This window comes from Narcine bancroftii, chromosome 7 (assembly GCF_036971445.1).
Source record: "Narcine bancroftii isolate sNarBan1 chromosome 7, sNarBan1.hap1, whole genome shotgun sequence".
NCBI classification, from domain to species: Eukaryota; Metazoa; Chordata; class Chondrichthyes; order Torpediniformes; family Narcinidae; genus Narcine; species Narcine bancroftii.
In genome coordinates this window covers 48,463,075-48,476,644 of record NC_091475.1, presented here as the reverse complement: position 1 = coordinate 48,476,644, position 13,570 = coordinate 48,463,075, and the positions used below count along the sequence as shown (strand labels likewise).

Below are 13,570 nucleotides of genomic sequence, written 5' to 3'. Positions count from 1 at the left end.
ACTTTGTTCTTCCTGTTAATTTTTTTCCCCGTTTTATCCATATTTGGATCCAAATTCAGATTGAAATCCCCTCCTATTAGTATGTTCCCTTGCGTATTAGCTACCTTCAAAAAGATATCTTGCATAAACTTTTGATCTTCTTCGTTAGGTGAATATATATTAAGTAGATTCCAAAGCTCTGAATATATCTGACATTTTATCATAACATATCTCCCTGCTGGATCTATTATTTCCTCTTCTATTTTAAATGGCACATTTTTGCTAATTAATATAGCCACTCCTCTTGCTTTTGAATTATACGATGCTGCTGTTACATGTCCTACCCAATCTCTCTTTAATTTCTTGTGCTCCAATTCAGTTAAGTGTGTTTCTTGGACAAATGCTATATCTATTTTTTCCTTTTTCAGTAAATTTAGTAGTTTCTTCCTTTTAATTTGGTTATGTATTCCATTAATATTTAGAGTCATATAGTTCAGCGTAGCCATTTTATATTTTGTTTATCTTCTCTTTCTGTTTTTCCATCATTACCTTTCCTCCTTTTCCATTTCTGTTTTCTTATTTTCAACTCTTTACCAGACAACATTCCTACAACATCCAACATTTTCCTTATTCTCCTATTTCTATCTTCTTTATCCCCAATCTCCCCTTCCCCTCCTGAGTTGCCCTTTATCCCTTGTCGGACAACCACATCTCCCCTCTCAATTTGGATTTGCGAATCCACTCGCAAGCGTCAACTGATTTTGCAGTGACCGCTCTTTTCCCCCACCCAGCCCCCCCCAGAAAAGATTTCGCTTTTTATATGTCACAAAGGTCACTCTTTTAATTCCCTCCTTATTCTCTCTATTCCATTACCTTCCCTTATTAATTCTTGTCTATACTCTCTATGTTTTCCTCTAATTACAGATACTTTCACATATGCCCATTGTCTCTATTCACTCTTATACCTCTTTACCCGCATACATATTAATCGTGGTCATTTTTACCCTCCTTACCCGTCTTCATCCCTCAGTCTATTTTTGTCTTTACCCACATACATATCAATCGTGATGATTTTTGCTCTCATTACCCGTCTTCATCCCTCAGTCTATTTTTGTAATTGTTCTGCAAATTTTCGTGCTTCTTCTGGATCCGAGAATAGTCTGTTTTGTTGTCCTGGAATAAATATTTTCAATACCGCAGGATGCTTCAGTGTAAATTTATATCCTTTCTTCCATAAAATCGCTTTTGCTGCATTGAACTCTTTTCTCTTCTTTAGGAGTTCAAAGCTTATATCTGGATAAATGAAGATTTTTTGCCCTTTATACTCCAGTGGTTTGTTGCCCACTCTTACTTTTTCCATTGTCTTCTCCAGTACCTTTTCTCTTGTAGTATATCTTAGGAATTTTACTACAATAGATCTTGGTTTTTGTTGTGGTTGTGGTTTAGGGGCCAATGCTCTATGTGCCCTTTCTATTTCCATTTCTTGCTGTAGTTCTGGACATCCTAGGGCCTTAGGGATCCATTCTTTTATAAACTCCCTCATATTCTTGCCTTCTACATCTTCCTTAAGGCCCACTATCTTTATGTTATTTCTTCTGTTATAATTTTCCATTATATCTATTTTTTGGGCTAGTAATTCTTGTGTCTCTTTAGTTTTTTTATTAGATTCCTCCAATTTCTTTTTTAAGTCTTCTACCTCCATTTCTGCTGCTATTGCCCGTTCTTCCATCTTGTCCATTTTTTTCCCCATTTCTGTTAAGGTCATATCCATTTTATTTATTTTCTTTTCTGTGTTGTTTATTCTTCTTCTTAAATCATTGAATTCCTGTGTTTGCCATTCTTTAAATGACTCCATGTATCCTCTAACAAGAGCAAGTATATCCTTTACCTTGCCTTTCCCTTTATCTATTTCACTGTATTCTTCCTCTTCTTCTTCCTCTAGGTTGACCATCTGTTGTTTCTTTGCTGCCCTTTCCTCCTCTTCTTTCTTGTTTCCATTGTCTTCTGTGGTCTCTTCTTGCTGCAGGTGTTCTGCAGCTGTCGTTGCCTGCTGTGGAGATCGACTCCCCAGCTGGTCCCCCCTCCCGTCGGTGTGTTTTTTTTTCATGCGCATCGCGCACTTTTACTCGGCTCTGTGAGCCATTGTTGTAGTTCTCTTTCTACCGACCTGAGGTAGTGGGGTCTTCTCTCCACAGCGGGCCTCTTCGGACAGGTAAGGCCTTCACCTTTTTCCTCCGTTGTCTTCTCTTCCTCTCTTCTTTCCGTTGATTTTGATTTTTCTCCTTTTGTCTCCATCTTCTTTCCACCTTTATACTCACTTTTCTTTAACTTGTATTTCTGTGCCTTTGTATTTTCTCTTGTTTTTCCCGACTTTTCTGGAGAGGGCTGGAGTTCACCGTCCGGCCACTACTCCATCACGTGACTCCTCATTCCCAATCACTCTTGATCCCAACCATGAAGACCGATTTTAAATCCAGTAATTATAAATACATGGTATCAATCCATCATGAGAACAAAACTATAAATTAAAAATAAGAATATTAGCATTTGAAACTCAAGGGAAATCAGAAAGCTTAGATTGAACAAAATGTCTAATTTGTAAATATCTAAAAAATGTCTATTATAAAGATTAAATTTGGCTGATAATTATTCAAATGATAATTATTCAAAAGAGGCAAAATTATCTCGAATAAAGAGATCATATAACAATTACAGCACGAAAACAGGCCATTTTGGCACTTCTAGTCCGCACCAAACTAAGTCCTCTCCTCTAGTCCCACCTACCTGCACTGTGCCCATAACCCTTCATTCCCCTCCCATCCATATACCTATCCAATTTTTCCTTAAATGACAAAATCCACCCTGCCACCACTACTTCTCCCAGAAGCTCATTCCATACAGCTACCACTCTCTGAGGAAGAAGTTCCCCTCATATTACTTCTAAACTTTTGCCCCTTAACTCATGACCTCTTGTTTCAATCTCTCCTACCCTCAATGGAAAAAGCTTGTCCACATCAACTCTATCCATCCCTCTCACAATCTTAAATACCTCTATCAAATCCCCCCTCAATCTTCTATGCTCTAAGGAATAAAGACCTAAACTTCTCTACCTTTTTTTCTAATCTAGATTCTAGATTACATTTTCATAAATCTTCTCTGCACTCTCTCAACCTTGTTGATTTCCTTCCTATAATTCAGTGACCAGAACTGCACACGGTATTCAAAATTTGGCCTCACCAATCCCTTGAACAGTCTCAGCATCACTTCCCAACTCCTGAATTCTATCGCTAAAACTTTGGATGCCTAATTTATGCCATTCCTTGAAACCTGCATCCAGCAAGGACGACTGGAAAAGATGGTTATCTATAACAGGACTAGCCAAGGAAAAGCCATTAAGACCAACAAAAATAACTGAATTGAGCCAACAGTCTCAACCTATTTCTCATTAATGGATTGTGTCAATGTAGAGAAAGAAAATGGTAAAAAGGACCCTAAAATTGCCAACATAGAAGTGTTTTTGGAGAACTGCAATTCAATTTCTAACCAGAAGGGGCAGAATTAGCCAAATGTAATAATAGAAGTAAATTATGTATGTTAATCACCCAATAGTAAAATATAAAATCTGGAAGTGATAATCTTCCATTCCTTATAGTCATTAGAAGATGGGTTTTGTTGATACATGGTTTTTTCCTCTGACATATGCAAGTAGAAATAACTGAATCTAGTGAACTGAAAAAATATTTGGGAATAAAAATTGGCAACACTTGAAAGAGATACAAAAATTTAGGTAAAATGCTCATTTTAATTGAATTAATACAATCCATCTTTTTAATAGATAAGGGTGACCAACCTGATAAAAAATATTCTTCCCCATGACAGACATGCAAGTTTGGAGAAACCTATTTCTCAGGAGGATATAGCTGTGGCTATTCCCTCATTACAGTCTGGTAAATCTCCAGAACCAGAGAGTTTTCCTGTAGAATTTTATAAATCGTTCTCCAAACAACTTGTGCCCCCACTTTAACTTGGTAGTGGATGACTCATTTAAAGAGAAGCTTCCTTTATCATTTAACGAGGCATGTATCTCTCATTCTAAAAAAGGGACAGAACCAACAGAATGTACATCTTATAGACCTATCTTGTTACTTAATGCTGACATGAAGATTCTAACGTTTTAGCACATATATTAGAAAATATTTTAGCAATTATTATAGACTCAGACCAAACTAATTAAAAATCATTCTTACTATAATATACACTGATGATTGAATATTTTATATTTACTCTCCATTGATAGAATGCATTCTCTCATTAGATGCTGAAAAAGTATTGATCGGGTGGAATGGGAATATTTATTTGTTACATTAGGAAAATTTAATTTTGGTCCAGTTTTTATTAAATGGATTAAATTATTGTATTCATGCTCTATGGCATCGATTCACTCCAACAAACAGAAATGGAAAACGTTTAGTCTTAAGAGAGCAACACAGCAGGGTTTTTGTTATGGTACAGGAACCATTAGCTGTTGCTCTTCAACAATGTAGAGGATTTAAAGGTATAATTAGAGGAGGAATTGAACATAAAAGTACTTTATGCAGATTACTTATTGCTTTTTATTTCAAATCCTCAAGTTTCTATACCAAATAATATTAATTTTATTTGATCAATTTAGCCAGTTTTCAGGCTATACATTAAATTTACTCAAGAGTGAACTTTTACCCTCAAAAGGTGCTTTTGCAGGTTATTCCAATTTTCCATTTAAAATAGTGAAAGATTAATTTCAATATTTAGGAATTACAATTATGACAAGTTACATAAATTTAGTGAAAGAGAACTTTTTGGAATTACTCAAATAGGTAACTTTCAATTGTAGTAAAACACAAAAGTCTCCAAACACCATGAATGAAGTAAAAACACAATGCTGAAGAAACTCAGCAGGTCAAACTGTCCTTTATGCAACAAAAATATATATTCAACGTTTTGGGCATGAGCCCTTCATCAAGCAAGTACTGAAGCCCGAAATGTTGGTTATGTTTTTACCTTTGCTACATAAAGCACAATGTTTGATCTGCTGAATTTCTCCAGCATTGTGTTTTTTGACTTTAAATTGTAAGTAAAATTACCAGTGCTGAACAAAGGAGTTTAAATGTGCAGAGTACACAAACACTAATCGCACAGATCTGTTCATGTGCGATCAAAACTTATTTTTAACCGTCTGCTCAATACTGCACCCCAGAACCTATGCAGTGTTCTTTAACACAAATAATTAGGCTTTTTACACAAATAATCTTTTTACAGCTTTATCATGAATATTGTTTCTGCCAAATTTTATTTTAGAGATGGTGTTTTAAAAATGCTGTCAAATTATATCCAATCAACACATCCTTAATATTTGCAACTTTCTGAAAATGTGCACATTCCTTAACATTACACTTCAATGTTACTAAGGAAAAATGGTATGTAATAATGATTAGACAAAGTTTAGCAAATAAACCCAACATCTGATTCTTAAAATAGGCTAAAATGTGACCCAGAGTTAGCTGTCTCTTCAATATCATAAAATGGAGAACAAAAATACATGCAGAAATTAAGCTTTCAACAGAAAAAGGCCAAATTCCCAAACTTTAAAACAATAAAAATAATCCTTAGCACACAAAATGAAACTGCATTAATATTTTTAAAATCTCATTTTTTTGGTGGATATACAAAACCCAACAATATTCCCTTTATCTATCCCATCTCTTCCTCACCATAACCAGAAAACTAATTTTCTTTCTCCCAAGTCTTTAATCTGAAACATGAACTTTTTCTCTTTTCACTGATGATGCCCGAGCTGTTGTCAGTTTCCAGAATTTTCGGTGTTTATACAATATACGATATACAATATACGATATACAATATACGATGTTTTTCTCCTCTTTACATATCTGTCCTAAAATAGAAACCAAAATGATCCTGAAGGACAGGCAAGGTGCAAACTGTTTGGTTGGAATGGATAACAGCTTGCAAAGCGCAAAATTAACAGAGCTAAAGATTTATGCTCCAAATGGAGGATTTACCTGCATGGTATTCACTATTTCTAGCATCTCCTGGTTTCCAAAGGACTCTCCAATTACTGTGAAAAAACGATGAAAACTACACTGAAAAGTTTTCTATCCTCTAGTTCCGAGATGAAATGAATCCTTTAAATACTCCAATAAGCAGCCTTGTGCTGACAAATTTTTGAGTCCAAGCCAGTTGAACCCTTAGAAGTTCAGAAAAAGATATGCCTTGATGACCGGATACAAACACTATCGCTGAGAGGGGAAGCCAGCCAAGAATTTGCATTCGAGATTGGCTTCAGTGAAGCATGCAAGCTGCACATATTAAAATAATTCAAAAACGTGCAGACTTCACAACTTTCTGGGAAAAAGGACATCAAATGAAATACAGAAATATTTCTTCGAGTAGTGCACCCCATAAACCCAAAATAAATGTTCTATTTTCAGATCATTTCTCAACCATACAGTATACACTATCCAAATCAAGACAAGTTCAAATTCAACTTCTGCAGCACTTTGAACCTCTAGATATGCATTTATAAACACAGATAGTGTGGAAACTGCTCACATTGTCTTGTCCACAATAAACGGCAAATTACATTTAGCTAATTACTGCCCAATCAGTTAACTCTCAGTGATCAGCACAATGACAGAAGACATTGCTGTCAAGGAGCACTCAATCAGCAGTGGGCTGCTAGCTGTCACCAAGCTATGATCCGTCAGGACCACTCAGTTCCAGTCCTTATGACACCCTCGTTCCAAATATAGATTGAAGGGCTAAACTACAAAGGTGAGACAAAAATGACTGCCCTTGACCCTCAACATAGAACATTCCAGTTCCAGCACTTCAGCCCATGGTGCTGTGCTGACCAATGGAAGGTGACTCCACCCTCTATTTTTCTTACATCGATATGCCGATCAAGGCAGCATTCAATTTAGTGTGGCATCAAGCTGCCCTGGAACAATGGAAATCACATCGGCTTCAGTGGTGACCACCCCAATGGTGGAGACTAACATTGTAGAGAGGAAGGAGGGGGTGAGGTGTAGGTAGTTAACCCTCCCGGCCCAGAATACCACATCCAAATGCAAGTAACCATAATCTCATGCTCTTCATGCCTGCGGTACAATGAACTTGTATTTTTTAAATAGCTAAAGTGTGTTCATTGATGAGACACATACTGCAAACTTAATGATACCGAGTTTATCGTCATATTGCTCACTTTACATATGCACTGAATTCCTGCTTGTACTGTTTTTTTTAAAAAAAATCCAACTTCAATGGTATACTTAATTGAATTAAAGGGACAACAAATACCAAAAAAACCAATAAATATTCTCAGTTAACCTTGTGCAAGATAAGTGACTTTGCAATAATGCAGACAATCCTTTTGTTGGAGCAGTCCCTAATTAGTTTAGCAAGAGGAGGTTCAAGAGCCTGATAGTGATTGGAATGAAACTGTTCTTAAACCTAGACATTCTGGGTATAAAGAGGGGCCATTCATCAGCATACAGGAGGGAGATTGAAAACTTGGCTGAATGGTGTACTGCCAAAAACAATCTCACACTCTATGTCACCAAAACAAAGGAGCTGATTGTTGACTTCAGGAAGGGAAAACCAGAGGTGTGCAATCCAATGATCATTGGGGGATCAGAGGTGGAGAGGGTGAGCAAATTTAACTTCTTGGAAGTCACCATCTCAGAGGATCTTTCCTGGACCCAACAATACTAATGACATCGTGAAGAAAGTACTTACACTCTACTTCCTCAGGAGTTTAGTATGACATCAGAAACCCTGGCAATTTCTACAGATGTGTGGAGGAAAGTGTGCTGACCGGCTACATCACAGTCTGGCACAGGGACACTAATGCCACTGAGCAAAGAGCCCTGCAAAAGGTAGTGGATACAGCCCAGGACATCACAAATAAAACCTTACCCACCAATGAGACATTGGATGGATTGGGGAACAGGGCCCCAACTGCTCTAATCAGCGAGATGATCGCTTTGACCGAGGGCCACAGCCTTGCCTGCAATTTGAGCAGATCAATCTGGAGCAGCTGCCTGAGGATATCTGACTCTTGCTCACAGATGAGGACTTCAGTGACCCTCGGAGGGTTGTGGCCCGGGAAGACGTGCTCTAGAGAACGAAGGACACCAGTGTCGATATCATAGACCACATCAGCAAGCCCCATGACCAGCCGTCTGCGAGACCAAGGCCAGCAGAGAGGCAAGTTAATACCCCGGGACAGTTCTGCTACTATCATCAGCGATGGGGTGCGGAGGTTCGTCGATGCCGCCCACCCTGTAGGTTTACGGGAAATGTCCTGGCCAACCGTCATTGATGGATGTGATAGTTGGCCTATATGATAGCCTCCTCTACCTTTGGGACTCCTTGTCAGGCTGATATTTCCTTGTCAACAATGGTGCCGAGATAAGCATCTTACCCCTCACCAGCCTCCACACCTCCAAAGACAAGCAGGGCCCAGCACAGAGGGCAGCCAACAGCTCCCCCATCCAGACTTTTGGTGCCCACACTATTACCCTTCGGTTCAGCTGCAGCCGCTTTACAAAGTCCTTCACCCTCACAGCAGTGGCGCAACCACTCCTGGGGGCCGACTTCCTTTGTGCCCACTGCTTGCTTGTTGACCTCAAGGGACGGCGTTCAGTGCATGCCAGACCTTTTCAGACTCTACCTCTGGGGGAGCCAAGCTACCTTCCCCCTACCTGGACTCAAAAATGCTTTCAGACAACAAATTCACCCGCATCCTAACAGAGTTCCCCTCAGTCATGGCTCCACAGTTCTCCACAGCCAAGCCAAAGCATGGGATAAGGCACCACATTCTGACCGAGGGCCCCCGCTTCATGCCAAGGTACGCCAACTCGCTATTGTAAAGCTTAGCCTTGTGAAAGAGCTTAAGAAAATGGAGGAGCTGGGGATTGAGCAGTCTCCGACAGTGCCTGGACCTCCCCCCTCCACATAGTGCCAAAACAGCAGGGGGGGGGTGGAGGCCATGTGGCAACTACTGCCGCCTCAACGAGGCCACCATGCCTGATAGATGACCTGTGCACCATATCCAAGACTTTGCGGCCAATCTGCAAGGGGCACAGGTGTTTTCCCAAGGTGGACCTCATCCAGGGGTACCACCAAATCCCTGTTCACCCAGGATGTTCCTAATGCCATGGTGATAAACCCCTTTGGCCTATTCGAATTCCTTTGCAATGCCCTTCAGTCTAAAGAAGGTGGCACAAACTTTCCGCGGCTGATGGATGCAGTGGGCCATGATCTCCCATTTGCGTTCATCTATTTGGACGATATCCTCATTGCCAGCTGCAATGATAACCTCCTTGAGTGAGTTCGGGCTGACAATCAACCCTGTGAAGTGCTAATTCAGCGTGGACACTATTAACCTCTTTGGGTTCAGGATAAACAGCCATGGGGCTCCACCCCTCCCCGAAAAGATCAAGGCAGTCCAGCTCATCACCCAGCCATACACAGAAAAAGATCTAAAGGAATTCGCCAGTATGATAAACTTTTACCACAGGTTCAAATTGACAGGGGCACGCATCATGTGCCCCTCTTCACGCTGAAGGCGGGCAAATCAAAGGATATTACCTGGGACGATAAGTCTTTGAGGGAGTTCCAGAACACCAAAGACAAGCTGGCCAATGCCACCCACCTGGTCCACCCCAGACTAGAGGCACCTATCACCCTAACAGTCGATGTCTCCAACACAGCGGTAGGTGGTGTACTGGAACAGCTCACTGAAGGCCAGTTGAAACCCTAGCCTTTTTTAGCAGACACCTCCACCTTCCCCCCACCCCCCCCCCCCCCACGAGCACAAATGCAGAGCCTTTGACCGAGCTGTACCTGGAGGTAAGATATTACCATTACTTTTTGCTGACCTTCACCTTCCATAAGGTATTGGATGCATGGTTGGTCTGACAACAGAGACACTTGTCTTACATGTCTGAATTTACCAGAGACATACAGCACATCGCAGGGAAAAGTAGCCGATGCCTTGTCACACCCCGTGATTGAATCGATACACGTTCTGTCCCAGGGAGTCGACTACGTTGCCCTCGCCAAAGCATAGCAACAGGACCCTGAGATCCCCACGTATAAGACAACCGTCTCCGGTCTCAGGGTGGAAGATGTTACCTGGGCCAACAGGCACCTGACACTGCTGTGCCACCTTTCTACTGGCAGTCATTCCCCCATCGTTCCTGCCACATGGAGGCGCCAGGATTTCAAAGTCATCCACAACCTGGTGCATCCCGCAATCCGAGCCACAGTCAAAATGGTGGCTAGCAGGTTTTTCTGACACAGCTTCTGTAAGCAGGTGAGCCAGTGGGCCAAAACCTTTATGAACCACAAGTCCTCCAAAGACCAGGTTCATATGAAAGCACCCACACAGACCTTTGAACCAGCATGGCGCAGGTTCAGCCACGTACATATTGACATAATGGGGCCGTTATCAGTTTCCCGTGGGGCCATATATCTCTTGACCATGGTTGACTGCTCCACAAGGTGGCCTAAGGAAGTTCCGCTGGCTGATACCACCACAGAAGACCATGCCAGGCCACTCATCAACACATGGGTGTCCAGAGGTGAGGTCCCAGAGAACTTAACCTTGGTCGGGGGGCACAATTTACTTCTGCAAAGTACAGGCTAACTTCCTGGGGACATAGCTCACCACACCACGGTGTATCACCCTCAGGCCAATGGGTTTGTGGAATGATTTCACAGGCACCTCAATGGCTCAGGTCAAGGGTCCCAACTGGGTGGACGAACTGCCTTGGGTTCTGCTGGGGATTTGTACAAAGGAGGACATGAAAGCCTCGGCAGCGGAAATGGTCTACAGCTACGGTGCACCCTTAATCATTCTGGGGGAGTTTCTAGCCCTCAACAAACGTCTGGAATATCCTGCAGCAACCCGAGAACTTTCAGCGAAAATTGGGGTCCCTGGTCCCACAGCAATCCCCTCCACAAGTCTAGCCCAAACATAGCATCCCCAGGAACTTAAAGACGTCAGTACATGCTGGTTCGAAGGGCGCCCCCCCCGACTCTACAAGGGCGCCCCCCCCCCGACTCTACAAGGGCGCCCCCCCCCCGACTCTACAAGGGCGCCCCCCCCCGACTCTACAAGGGCGCCCCCCCCCGACTCTACAAGGGCGCCCCCCCCCCCGACTCTACAAGGGCGCCCCCCCGACTCTACAAGGGCGCCCCCCCGACTCTACAAGGGCGCCCCCCCGACTCTACAAGGGCGCCCCCCCGACTCTACAAGGGCGCCCCCCCCCGACTCTACAAGGGCGCCCCCCCCCCCCGACTCTACAAGGGCGCCCCCCCCGACTCTACAAGGGCGCCCCCCCCCGACTCTACAAGGGCGCCCCCCCCGACTCTACAAGGGCGCCCCCCCCTCGACTCTACAAGGGCGCCCCCCCGACTCTACAAGGGCGCCCCCCCCCGACTCTACAAGGGCGCCCCCCCCGACTCTACAAGGGCGCCCCCCCCCGACTCTACAAGGGCGCCCCCCCCGACTCTACAAGGGCGCCCCCCCCGACTCTACAAGGGCGCACCCCCCCCCGACTCTACAAGGGCGCCCCCCCCCCGACTCTACAAGGGCGCCCCCCCCCCCGACTCTACAAGGGCGCCCCCCCCCCGACTCTACAAGGGCGCCCCCCCCCCGACTCTACAAGGGCGCCCCCCCCCCGACTCTAAAAGGGCGCCCCCCCCGACTCTACAAGGGCGCCCCCCCGACTCTACAAGGGCGCCCCCCCGACTCTACAAGGGCGCCCCCCCGACTCTACAAGGGCGCCCCCCCGACTCTACAAGGGCGCCCCCCCGACTCTACAAGGGCGCCCCCCCGACTCTACAAGGGCGCCCCCCCGACTCTACAAGGGCGCCCCCCGACTCTACAAGGGCGCCCCCCCGACTCTACAAGGGCGCCCCCCCGACTCTACAAGGGCGCCCCCCCGACTCTACAAGGCCGCCCCCCCGACTCTACAAGGGCGTCCCCCCGACTCTACAAGGGCGTCCCCCCGACTCTACAAGGGCGCCCCCCCCGACTCTACAAGGGCGCCCCCCCCGACTCTACAAGGGCGCCCCCCCAGGTACAATTGCTCCACTTTTGTCATTGATATCGGCATTAAGGACGAGACTTTTACTGTCGACCACCTGAAAACAGCACATCTGCACTGTATCGAGCCACTTTTCACTCCTCCCCCCATGAAGCAGAGGCAGATTGCCTAAGTCAATGGACAATGGCCCGATCTCCGGTTCGGGGGGAATCGTGTAACGGCCCACACATGGGGATGCAGACTGGCTCACAAAATGGCCGACGAATGAGTGGACCTGAGGGCGACACCAGCAGTCATCCCAGGTGACCTCCCACATGGCAGGGAAGATGGTGGGAATCCCAGGCCGGCGCTCCGATGACGTGGAGTTCTGCTGTCAGCTCCTGGGGCCCATACAAGCACAATGGCCAATGCAATAAACCAGACTTGACTTCAAGGCTTTGGTGTGCGTGTCACTCTTCTCCATGCTCGCGCAGTGCAACTGCTACAATACTGCATTGTTTCGCCTTGCAGAATAACATGCATGTCCTACCGCAGCTGTTGCTTGTCTAAGGCCAGTTTGGTCTGGAATTATCGCATTGCAATGGTGATGACATTCTGTAGGTTACACGTGGTCTTTCTGTACATCTTTGAATTTCCAGATAAATTGCCACAGATCTGATTTTCAATAGGTTACAACAGAAGAGAATGGAAAAGGGTTCAAGTGTATACTGGTGGACTTCAATGGATCCTTATAAACAGCAATAAAAATGCCATTGAAAATTATATCACAAAGATCTATGGATGTCAGGAGCAATGCAGAAAAAAGATATCAAAATGGGCAAGAGATTGGACTATGAATATCTTCGTAAAATGCACCATACTTTAGTGATCGATCACCTATTGGCAAACAAACTACTGAAAGAATTCAGCAGGTTGAACAGCAGATGTGGAGATAAAAGGAAGGACGATGTTTCAGTTTGAGTTGTGTTGCAGGGCCACAAACCAGAATGTTGACCACTCCTCTGCCTCCACAGATGCTGCCTGATCCACTGTGTTCTTCCAACAGTTAATTTCTTGCTGCAGATTTCAGCATCCACAGCCACTTGTGTCTCTCACTATCAACAAAGATCATTTCTACTTTTATGCCCTTTTTTCTGCCATTGAGGAAAAAAAAAGCAAATCCACACAGACTATGAATCTCAAGCACAGGACAATATTCAAGCCCAAGCTGGAATGTTACATTACAATGGCTTCTAATAAGAAAGACCACATCGGAATGATATTCAAAGCCGTTACATGTTCTTCCACCATCAAAATCTTGGAAGGTCACGATTGAACAAAACTACAATGGAGCAGCCACAGAAACACCTGGCTAACAAGAGTGGCCTTGCATCCTCAGATCCACTTTCCTTTTGACAAGGCAAAAGTCAAACATGTGATACAATACTGTACAATCCTTTTGCTGATTGTGGGTGCAGTTCCAACAACACTCAAGG

At 44.1% G+C, this 13,570-nt stretch overlaps 1 protein-coding gene across 6 annotated transcripts in view; it reads right to left on the bottom strand.

Annotated features, from left to right (window-relative positions):
- Positions 1-13,570, bottom strand: part of zdhhc23b (zinc finger DHHC-type palmitoyltransferase 23b) — a 47,842-nt gene that overhangs the window by 31,224 nt on the left and 3,048 nt on the right. The window contains exon 3 of one of the 6 annotated variants that reach the window (XM_069890004.1): positions 6,039-6,094. The exons of the other annotated variants lie outside the window; for them this stretch is intronic. The gene's annotated coding sequence lies outside the window, so the exon portion shown is untranslated. The remainder of the gene's footprint in view (positions 1-6,038; positions 6,095-13,570) is intronic. 6 annotated transcript variants of the gene reach the window in all.